Source organism: Eptatretus burgeri, chromosome 2, assembly GCF_056783735.1.
Source record: "Eptatretus burgeri isolate ZD-2024b chromosome 2, Ebu_testis_v1, whole genome shotgun sequence".
Lineage (NCBI taxonomy): Eukaryota > Metazoa > Chordata > Myxini > Myxiniformes > Myxinidae > Eptatretus > Eptatretus burgeri.
The window spans coordinates 118498175-118508733 of NC_140962.1; the positions used below are offsets into that span (position 1 = coordinate 118498175).

Genomic DNA, 10559 nt, shown 5'->3' on the forward strand with positions numbered 1-10559 from the left:
CTCGGGGTAATAGTTGTTATTTAGTTGCATTTTTATGGGAAATTATTGGTAGTTGATATTCTTTGATAAAATTATCAATGTGAAGAAATAATTGGTTTTTTACCACCGTCACGTGATGTGGGAAGTGCACTTCCGACAAGATCTTTCTGTTGCGGTTCTCGCAGTACGTCTTGTCTCCTCTTGTCTCGGTTGAGTCGGCATATGCAGGTGAGTTGTCCTCTGCCAACTTGTTGCAAGGGGTGAGGTCACTTCCCCCTGCACGTTACAGAAGGAATTTTGCTCGAGTGCCAGCAATAACTCATCTTGTCTTCACGAAGGACGTCATGGAATGTTTAACGTCCATCAACTAATGCTGGCAGACAGGACTCCTAGTTCAATGTCCATCCATGGGACGGCACATGCATTGTTGAATCGCAATGCCTGTGAAACACCAGGTTGACATTTTCGAGCTGGATCAGGTCTGAACCCAGTTTGGACAGCTTAGAGGCAAGTAGTATATACCTACCTCTAAGCTACCCTGCCAGCCTCAAGGTATGATGGTTATGATCCCCAAAACGTCCTGAACTATTGTGGTTTTAATGCTCCATGTTATGTTCTGCCTGAAGTCTTTCTGTTATTTCTTCCAGACAAAGAATTGAGAAGGTTCCGATTCGGGCAACCTAACTATGCGAGGACTCCCATATGAGTGGCCGTTGGAAGCCTGAAATCTTCACTCGCTGTACTCCAGGCACCGCAGGGGTGATGCGATCACAGTGTACACCGAAGGTTCCAAGCCACTTGTATTTAGGGTACGTGTGGAAAAGTTTTTAATATAATGAGCTCCGGGTGCAATTGCAATTCAGCATCTGCACCATTCTGCATGGGTTCAATTCATGGGTACAATTCTTCTGTGTATGTACATCTTCTAAACCTGCCGTTGGCTTCGCGGATAAGGTTGTTGGTTTGAAATTGCAAAGTCTAGAGTTTAATCCCTGTCGGCCATTCAATAAACACCAGGTGGGGGTTGACTCAGCCTCTGTCATCCTTCCGAGGTTGGTGAGATATGAGTATCAGCTTACCGGAAACAGGGGGAACTGCATCAGCGGCACAGCTGTACCCCCAGAAAATGATGCAACCAGCAGCCACATGCTGCACACGATAGCCCTGGCTACCTACATCTTCTGGGCTATGCCTGCAGTTTCATATGACGTGTATTAATTTAACCTGATAATACTTATTTGGTTAATGCAGCACCTCACTACTATTGTTATGGAACATTTGATTAAGATTATCTTGGACGACAAATGCATGTTAAGGGTTAATAGCTTTCACTGGAGTTTACAACATTGGGGCCTACTTGATTGCTTCGTCCTGCTTATGATTGCACAGCTCGCTTTAAGATTGGAGCCAGGTTTATTGCATCGTTCGGTTTATTGTTTCCGACTTGTGTTAACTTGCAGCTATTAGTTTGTTGTTGTTGCAGATTTACAGCACGCGTGTCACTGCCCTTTTGTTGCTACTATTGCCTCAACGAAATTGCTATTTTCCCAAAATGAAGTTTATTTTAAATTTAAACAATAGATCATTTTTTCCCAGCGGCCCAAGCCTAAATGTATTAATATTTATACAGGCACATTGTATATCCACCAGGATAAACACAGCGCTGCATTTACGCAAGGGCAAGGTGTCACACTAAAATCCCTTTTATGTGTTTACGAAGAAATTTGAGTCTCATCTTCCATGTTGTCACTGTGACCATGTTGTCATGCATTGTGACCATGTTGTCGTGGAATTTGGACAAGGAGCCTCTCCTAATAATTGAATCAAGTGTGTTGTGCGTGGGGCAGGTATAGCGCGGCACGCGATCAGTGCGCCCGTCACGTTGTGTGCGCTCCCTGAGCTAATGAGACGTCGCTCGGATGGGGACCCACGCCCGAGGTGACCCAGGTACGCTGTGTTTCTGTGCACAGAAGTCATGCCAATTAAAGTCTCATGGTTTCCTTCAGGGTGTGTGTTACCTGGCGTACTATTGAAGTGATGCTCTGCCGATATATTTAAGAGATCACATGATGGCACCTTGTGCCAGCTCGAACTGGTCGCACATTAGCACACCATCCCATTCCCAACCTTCATACACTTTGGCACCAAGGGCGCAGGAAGTTTGGGACAGAGGGATTGCAGGTGCCCCCTGAATTTTTGTTTGCAGGTGCCCCCATCCCACCCCAAAAGAGAGACAGAGAGAGACAGAGACAGTGACAGACAGACAGTGACAGTGACAGTGACAGAGAGAGATACAAAATTCTCAAAGTAGTGAGGACAGAGAAAGGCACTCTTTATACAAGATGAAGTAGTTTTACCTCCACCATCGAAGGTGCACCGATGTTATGTTTTCATCCCTGCTTGTTGGTCTGTCTGCCTGTGAGTGTGATATCTCAAAATTTTTGGACGGATTTGGACGAAATTTTTGTGAACAGGTCGGGTGTGTAACAAAGACAAAATGATTCGATTTTGGTGAAAATCTGAATCCAGATCTGGATACGAGAATTTTTAAAGTGATTCTTACCCATTGATTGACAGGGCCAAAAACGATATAGAGCAGGGTATTTCAAAAAGTTATAGACGGATTCAGACAAAACTTGGTGGATGAGTTGGTTATGTGACAAGAACAAGCTGATTCGATTTTAGTTCAGGTCCGAATCCAGATCCGGCCTATCAGTGGGATACAAAACGTCAACTGTTCAGCCTGCCGGAGGTACCTGTATGCACCCTACTGAGTGCTGTTCTATTTTATATTTTTATTATATATATATATATATATATATATAGAACGGGTGCCCTTTTCATTGCGAAAAGTGGACATTGTTTGGGGAGGGGGGTGCTCTCTTATTACAGAGAAAATAATATCTTATTACATATTATTACATTACTTAATGGTGAAAAGCTACCTTTTTGTAATGAGTGTTCTTTTCATGTTTTTTTTTTTTTGCTCTTCCCCAAGTCCCAATCTTGAAATGCTTCTGGCAGGTCTCATTGGCACCCCATCCCATCTCAAAATCATTGCACGTTACCACCCGACCTCGGTCGAACTACTCACGCATTGACTCGCTATCCCATCCCGACCGAACCCTAACCGCTCGCACTTCGGCGCCCCGTCCCCGCTCAAACAATCTCAAACTGCACCTGAAAACAACATACGTTTTATTTGCTTGGATTTGGAACACGCAGTACATAATCTTTGTGCTGAATATTAAATGTAGGAAGCAAGTTGTCTTACAATCACAACATCACAACATATTTCATGTTCATGCAAAACAAGGAAAGTTGCGGAATTCCATGATTCCTCGAACCGAGAGTTCTATCCAGAGGTTTTTGGTGTATAATTAATTACCACCATGTGGTCAAACTATGCAGATTAAAAGCCCCAGACAGTCTAAAGTGCTAAATTACTCTTGGTCATTCGAAATGCTGGACAGCCCGAACAGGGAGAATCGGTTGGCATGGCTTCAATAACTCTTCACGGCTTCAGAGAAACCTGACAAGGAGTCCTAACTCTGGCAGATGTATGAGCTCATACAACGCTCCATCGGCGACCATGAATCTCTGTGATGTTGTCGCTTGGCAGGTGATTTTAATATTAGACAGGTTCCTTAAAAATTGGACTTCCCTTTGAAACAGGAAGCTATCTGCTCATAATTGGATGGCAATGACCATTAAAGGGAACATATTCTCGGTGACCGAAACGAGATTTTTTATGTTATTGCCTTGAAATGTTGAATGCCTTTATAGTGACGTATTAAGTTCTAGAATTGGTATTGTTTTGTATTAAACACTCTATGTGATGTAGTTTTCATTTTTAGTATTTTAAAGGCCAGAGGTGAGCATCAAGCAAGGAGTCGAACCTTTGACCTCCCAGACTCAGACCAGATGCTCTTAGCATTACATCACCGATTTTGGTTGATCGTGCTGGAAGCTTTTGAGATGTAGTCGCTTAGAATCTCCTTAACGCAGAAAATGTCAAATGTATAAAACCAAGACAATGTTGGTCAAGGTACGCCAACTGCTATGTGAAGCAAGGTGACATTTCAGTCATTAACCCTTTGTCCGAGTGAGTTAACACCAAAAATGTCAGCTTCTCCTTACTTCCCACAGCGGTTAGCATTCCTCAATAAATGTTTTGTTAGTTTTATTCACTATTCCCCATGTCCGCTCATGCAGTTTGACACAAGCCTTCCCGCGCAAGACTAGTTCTTCAACCTATGTGTAAGAGAAGTCTATTTGGGACAATCAATGATATTATAAGGTGGATTATCTTGATCATGTCTTTCTTCATGACTGTTAAATACAGAACTGTTGGAAAGCAAGGTTGAAGGCAGGATAGTTAGACATATGCCAATATAAAGTAGTGGATTGGACTGTAATGGATGCACGGACATATGAACAGCTTGGAGATCCATGGCAGCCTTCCTGGATGGGGCTGACACCTGACCTAACCTGAAACGATGATTGTTCGTGCCACACGCTGCATTATGTATCAAGAGATTGATGTGGAAGAGCTCTTAAGTTCCTTAATAGTCATGGCGATGAAAAAGTCATCTGTCAGCAAAAGAGTTACTATTGGAATGAGTTATGGGGTGCAGTGTTGTGGAGTATATGCTGTATTCTCTTTATTATTAGAATGTAGGAATTGATCTTTTGCATTTCATAAATGATTTATGCAGCTTTATACTGTACTGTTAACTTCTATTTTTGTCTCTTCAACCAGGTGGTTTTGTTTGTCTTTGGATCCAGCCTGGAGGGGAACACAGAAGTGCATGGGGAGGACAATGAGGTGTAGCGGAATGGAACTCGGCTGTTGGTCATTACAAATCAGGCCCCATCTGAGAAATTTCCACTCAATTTGGAACAAAAATGGAATGCGAGAGGTTGTGAGAGAGGAACTGTGAACGGAAGGAGTTCAGGGTCCAATGAATGGGCTGGAAGGATAGCCGAGAGGTATTCACACTCGCCTCTGAGCTGTTTAGCCTGGGTTTGAATCCTGACCCAGCTATAAACTGTCATCCCGGTGTTTCCTCAATGTGTGTGCCGTCTCTCGGATGGACATTAAGTGAGAGGGCATTTCTGTCAACGCTGGTCATCGGTGGATATTAATGATCCCACCATGTCTTATATGAAGGGTTGTTGAGTTATTGTGAGTGTGTTAAACAAATTCCTTCAATGTTCAGTCGAGTGGCAGGCTTGGCTAGCCAATTCGTGAAATGCTTGGGCCAACAACGTTCCCCAGCTTACACCACAAGGTGGTGGGAATAATTGCAGCCATTAAATAAGAAGGAGGAAAGTGATGTTGAGGAATTTCTGATTCATCTTCTCAGAGATAGTGGGGCAGATAACTAATTTTTGAGAGGAATCATGCAAATGATGATACAAGCATCAAATTTGGCACATTTGTTCTCCAGGGGATTCTAATCAAATCTGCCTGATTGGCCATTTGAAAATCCAAATTTTGAAAAATTTGAAGAAAAAAAAATAAATTCAAAAAAGTCAACATCACGAATCAATGTTGGATGCTGCTGAGATTGGTGAATGTTTCAGAAACGTCATCAAAGACGTTCCAAGTCTGCCATGCAGTTTTCTTCCCTTTTCCGTGGAAGGCAGACACGACGTCACATCCAGTGAACGCATGGAAGTATGGGATCCCTCTAGCTTTCTCCGGCCCGATTACAGAAACTACATCATGGACTGGAATCCATCGTGCATTGGCTCCTTGGCCAAAGGCAATCCACATGTTCTCAAGACCTAGTTCCTGTAAGGATGGCAGTACAGATATTGCTATGACTAGTACATCCGTGTCATTAGCCTTGATGATAATGGACTTGCTACCATCCGTCGTTGCATCCCTGGCGTGTACAAATATTCGAATGTCAGCTTCTTCATGACAACATGGAGACACAGCATCCAGTGACTTCCTTGTGTTGCTATTGGCATCTTCTCCTTTTGTGACAATGACTGTGCTTGTCCTCTGTGCTTCACACATCTTTTCCGCAAGGAAGTGAAACAGCTCAGTCTTGTTGCTGTCATCTCGAAGAAAGCTTCTCCAGTTACTTGGGGTCTTACTGGTTCCTGTCACTCTTCTTCTGATTCCTTGCCCCCTTTTCGACCTTGCCTCGGACTTCAGACTTGACTTCTTGTACACATCATACACTATGTCCACCCTCTCGTACCTGGCACCATAGGATTCCACCTTTGGGATGATGTCTTCTTTCGCATAGTCATCAAATATCTTTGAAGTGCGTGGACGTAGGGCATTGATAAGTGCTGAGCCATCAATGATGACTGCATCTCCCCTTGGTTCTCTGTCTGGGATATTCACTTGCACTTCAAGAATTTCAGCCAGCTGTGGCTTCAATTTTTTTTGAAGTTTTTTTTAATTTTTCAAAATTTGGATTTTCAAATGGTCAATCAGGCAGATTTGATCAGAAAGCCCTGCAGAACAGAAATGCCAAATTTGATGCTTGTATCATAATTTGCACGATTTTTCTACTATCTACTAGACTAAGAGATGACTTGTGCAACAAGGAATTGTGGGGAGTAGGGTGACATTTCACCATCTTCCAGTAGTTTGAGTGATGGTGAGGTCTGGATCTTGGCTCCCAGAGGTATGTGGAGGCTCCAGCACAGGGTTCTAAAAACGATGAGATCTTTTATTTTTTGTTCTTCCCCATATTATCTCACTCCTCCAACCAAAACCTACTGTGACTCGAAGAGACTCAGAAAGCATTCGTGTGGAGAGATGCTGAAACATCACTCTCATTTCCCCCTTTTTACTCTGCACATGCGAAGTGAAAGGCACGGTTAAGCAATTCGCACATGTGCAGAGAGGAGTGAGATACTCTTTTTACTTTGTCTGTCTGGCAGTCACACAAAATTTAAAATCATTCCAAACAGGAAACTTAATGTTTTTAGTGATGTCATACAGGACACAAACAACAGGAGCAAAGAATGAATGTATATAACGTGTTAAACAAAGTGGTGTAAAAGATGCTGCATCAATGGTGGTAAACTTCCAAATTTTTTTTTCTACAACCTTTAAAATCTTTATTTTATTTAAATTTAGTTATATACTAAATTTTTATACCTTTGAGTCTTACACTGAGGTAGGTCAAGATGTTGAGCATTTCTGAGCACAGATTGACGGGTGGAAGGAAGAATGCCACGGTGACGATCAGACTTTAGAAGAACAAGTCCAAAAACGCAAGAGAAGCTCATTCCTGTGTTCACTCAACAATTGTATATCAAAATGATTAAGTTGTTGCGCAGAGGACTGAATAGATGGGTACGTAATAAAACAAAGTGCACGCTTCTGGAATCGTTCAATCTCATCCCTCTGAGTCCTTGTGATACCAGAACCCCACACAGGCACAACAAAACTCCAGCAAAGAGCAGATGAACACTTTGTATATTTCAAGATTAGGGCCACTTGCACCGAATTTCTTCAAGGTACAAAGAACGTAGAGTCGTCATGTAGCACAAGATACCATCTGCTGGACCTGATTATTCCACTTTAGATCTAATTGGATTATAACACCAAGGAGAGTGAACGATTGAACTCTTTGCAGAGGGATGTTATCAATGACAATGTTTAATTGTGGTGGAACTTTCTTTGAGTTCTGTGCAACACTTCGACCATGCTCAAGTCGTCCACATATTTCCAACAGTATGCTGTTGTTACAGCTGCATCATTCACCAAAACATGGAACAAAATTTGTCCTCGTTTCATCCCTTGTGGAACTCCGCATGAGAAACCCAAGGGGTTCGATGTCTGACCTTGATAACGAACCACTTGGGAATGATCAAAAAGGAAACTACACAATGGTGGTATAATGGAAGCATCAACCCCAAGCTGAATGAGATTTTCCATGACCTTGGAGTGGTTAACGAGGTCGAACGCCTTAGTAAAGTCGACAGTGCAAATGTTTGCATAATGACTTCGTTGGTCAAGATTTCGATGTATAACATCTAACATGTGGACTAAATAGTGGTTGATGGAGCTTCCTTTCATGTTTCCCTACTGTGCAGGATCAATGTGAGGTTTAAAATCGACCATCAGCCAGTCAGCAAGAAAGATTTCAAACACCCTAGCTAAACCAAACGTAATTGAGATGGGGCGAAGCTGATCAAATCCAATAACACGAGAAGTCTGAGGAATCGTACATACCGAGGCACACTTCCATTTAGCAGGGAATAACCATTCTGCAAGCATGAGTTAAATTTCTTTGTAACAGGGCCTGAGATTTCCAGTGCAAACTCTTTGAAAGGACGAATAGGTACATCACTGGGATCTGGTACCTTGGATGCATTGAGACATCTATGACGAAAGTAAACCTCGTGCTGATGGATTGTCCCTGGAGGCGCAGATGCCGGAAGATAAGCCGAAAGAGTTGCTGGATCCAGCGGAGGTAACGGAGTACAGATACATGAAAAATGCATGTTAAGATCATTGGCTAGTTGATGAGGAGGTTGATCAGCAGAAGCAAGATTGTAGGACTGCTTCTTCATTCAGGTCAATAATCGAATCTGTCTGTGCCATTTTCCAGGCTCTGATCTTTTAAGGTGTTCAAATTTGTTCTGAAAGTAACCTGACTTAACTTTTTTGATATTGTGCTGGACTATGTTCTTTAGTTTATGCTTATGGTATCGATCAAAATTGCCACGGTCATGTATCCCATTGTACGATTAAACGACGAACATTATCATTGAACCATGGTTTGTCCCTAGGTTTCCGCTTAATCACGATCTCATGAAAGCATCGTTTGTATTGCATCATAAGGGTACGATGTAAAATTTCGACCGTTTGATCAGGATTATTAATTGAGTTCAAATCAGCCCAGTTCGACTCCGTAATCCATTGTCCAAAATTTCGGATCGATGATTCACGAAAAGGTTTTCGTTTAGACTTGGTGGATTTCAGAAGTTGAATTGAATCATGCGGTCAGGTTACAACAACACACTGATCACAAGATTCAATTGTGGCACGTATTACTGGTTCAGCATAAAGTTCTTGAAAGTTTGTCAAAATCCTATCAAGAACTGCATTTCCTCATGTTGGTGTTAAATCTGTGTCAACACAGCATGTTGTTCAATAACATCGGGACAGAGGTCATTAAAATCCCCCATAACAAGTACTACCGCCTCCTCCGTTAAATTGATGAGGTCGACCACCTCGATGATGTGATCTCTTCTCTCCTGATGGTAGGGATGTGGAGGAACATAGACAACACATGCGTAGACGTTCATCATCAGACACACGGCAGATGAAGATGTCGGTTGAACCCAAAGAATTTCAAGATGTGTTGGGACAGGAAAGTGAAACACTTGTCAGGAGTTGATATCATCTCGAGCTTACAGTGCAACTCGTCCTCCCATTCGGCCATCACGGTCAGAGCGGTAGAGAGTAAATGCTGGTAAGTCAAAACATGTGGATGGCTTATCTGGGGTAAACCAAGTTTCGGTTACTGCTGCTCGGTTAACATCACTGTACTGGGTGACGAGAGTTTCCTCGAGATCATCAAAGTTGTTTCACAGTGATCTAGCATTAACAAGCAATATCCATGATGATGCTAATTACGATCGTTCAGAAGGAGTGTCTTTTGGGGTGAGGGGGTGATGCAAATTCTCTATGTGAATGTGTATCGTGTAGCGCCACCTCCAGGTTTTCCCTGGTATTACAAGTCCACCATTTGCAGCATGGTATTCCAGTGCAGTGAGGTGTTTTGAATTATAAGCAGGAGGTATGTTTTTGTTTCGTGCACATAACCCGGGGGGGTTTTTTTCGGGAGAGATTGAGACAACTATCAGTTGCCTCTCCATCCATTGAGACCATGCTCCGTGCAGAGCGTTGCTGCTGCCTCAGCAGTCTCCTCGGCGATCGGGTACAATCCTGGACAGGTCGACACAGGATACCAGAAAGGTGGCACTCATTTTGTCGACCGAGGAAAGATGACAGTCCGAATTAACCCAACCTGGTATTAATTCAATAGCTGAGCGGGATTTGAAGTCAGGACCCTCAAATCCCAAGCCCACCACCCGAACCATTAAGCCAATACCAGACATAGTTGCCTGCACCATGCCCAAATAAGGTATACATCGGAAGAACATATTGCAGCTTGGAACAAGATCACCCATCGGGCAGGTAGTCTGCTGGTGTGGATAATACGAGGAACACGACCAGGCCCAAGATACTGCTTGAAACTCTGACTTGAGATGCACAGTACTACTTCGGCATACGAGTTATTGTTTGACGCATTTCACTGTCCATCCTAAATTGCTCTGCATAATAAACGTCCATTTTGGTTCTTGTAGATTGTTGTTTTTTCGCACTTTCATTGCGCCACGAATTGTCTCACTCTAATTACACAATTAATCCATTTGCCGAATTGAACTTAATAACGGTCTTAGACATTGCCACTCGATTATTCTTGGAACATGGTCGCTGGTGGCCTGTTCCTCGAGACCAGATTTATCACACTATTCGTCGAGACAAAAAGCTGTGAGCAACGCAACGTGGAATTTCAGAGCTTCAAGTT

General features: G+C 42.8%; 1 long non-coding RNA gene across 1 annotated transcript; it reads left to right on the plus strand.

Annotated features, from left to right (window-relative positions):
- Positions 1 to 392: 392 nt before the first annotated feature.
- LOC147032925 (uncharacterized) lies at positions 393 to 10313 on the plus strand. Its single transcript, XR_015055402.1, has 4 exons — positions 393 to 531; positions 627 to 788; positions 1827 to 1926; positions 4742 to 10313. It is a non-coding gene; the product is annotated as an uncharacterized LOC147032925 (long non-coding RNA).
- The last annotated feature ends 246 nt before the right edge of the window (positions 10314 to 10559 follow it).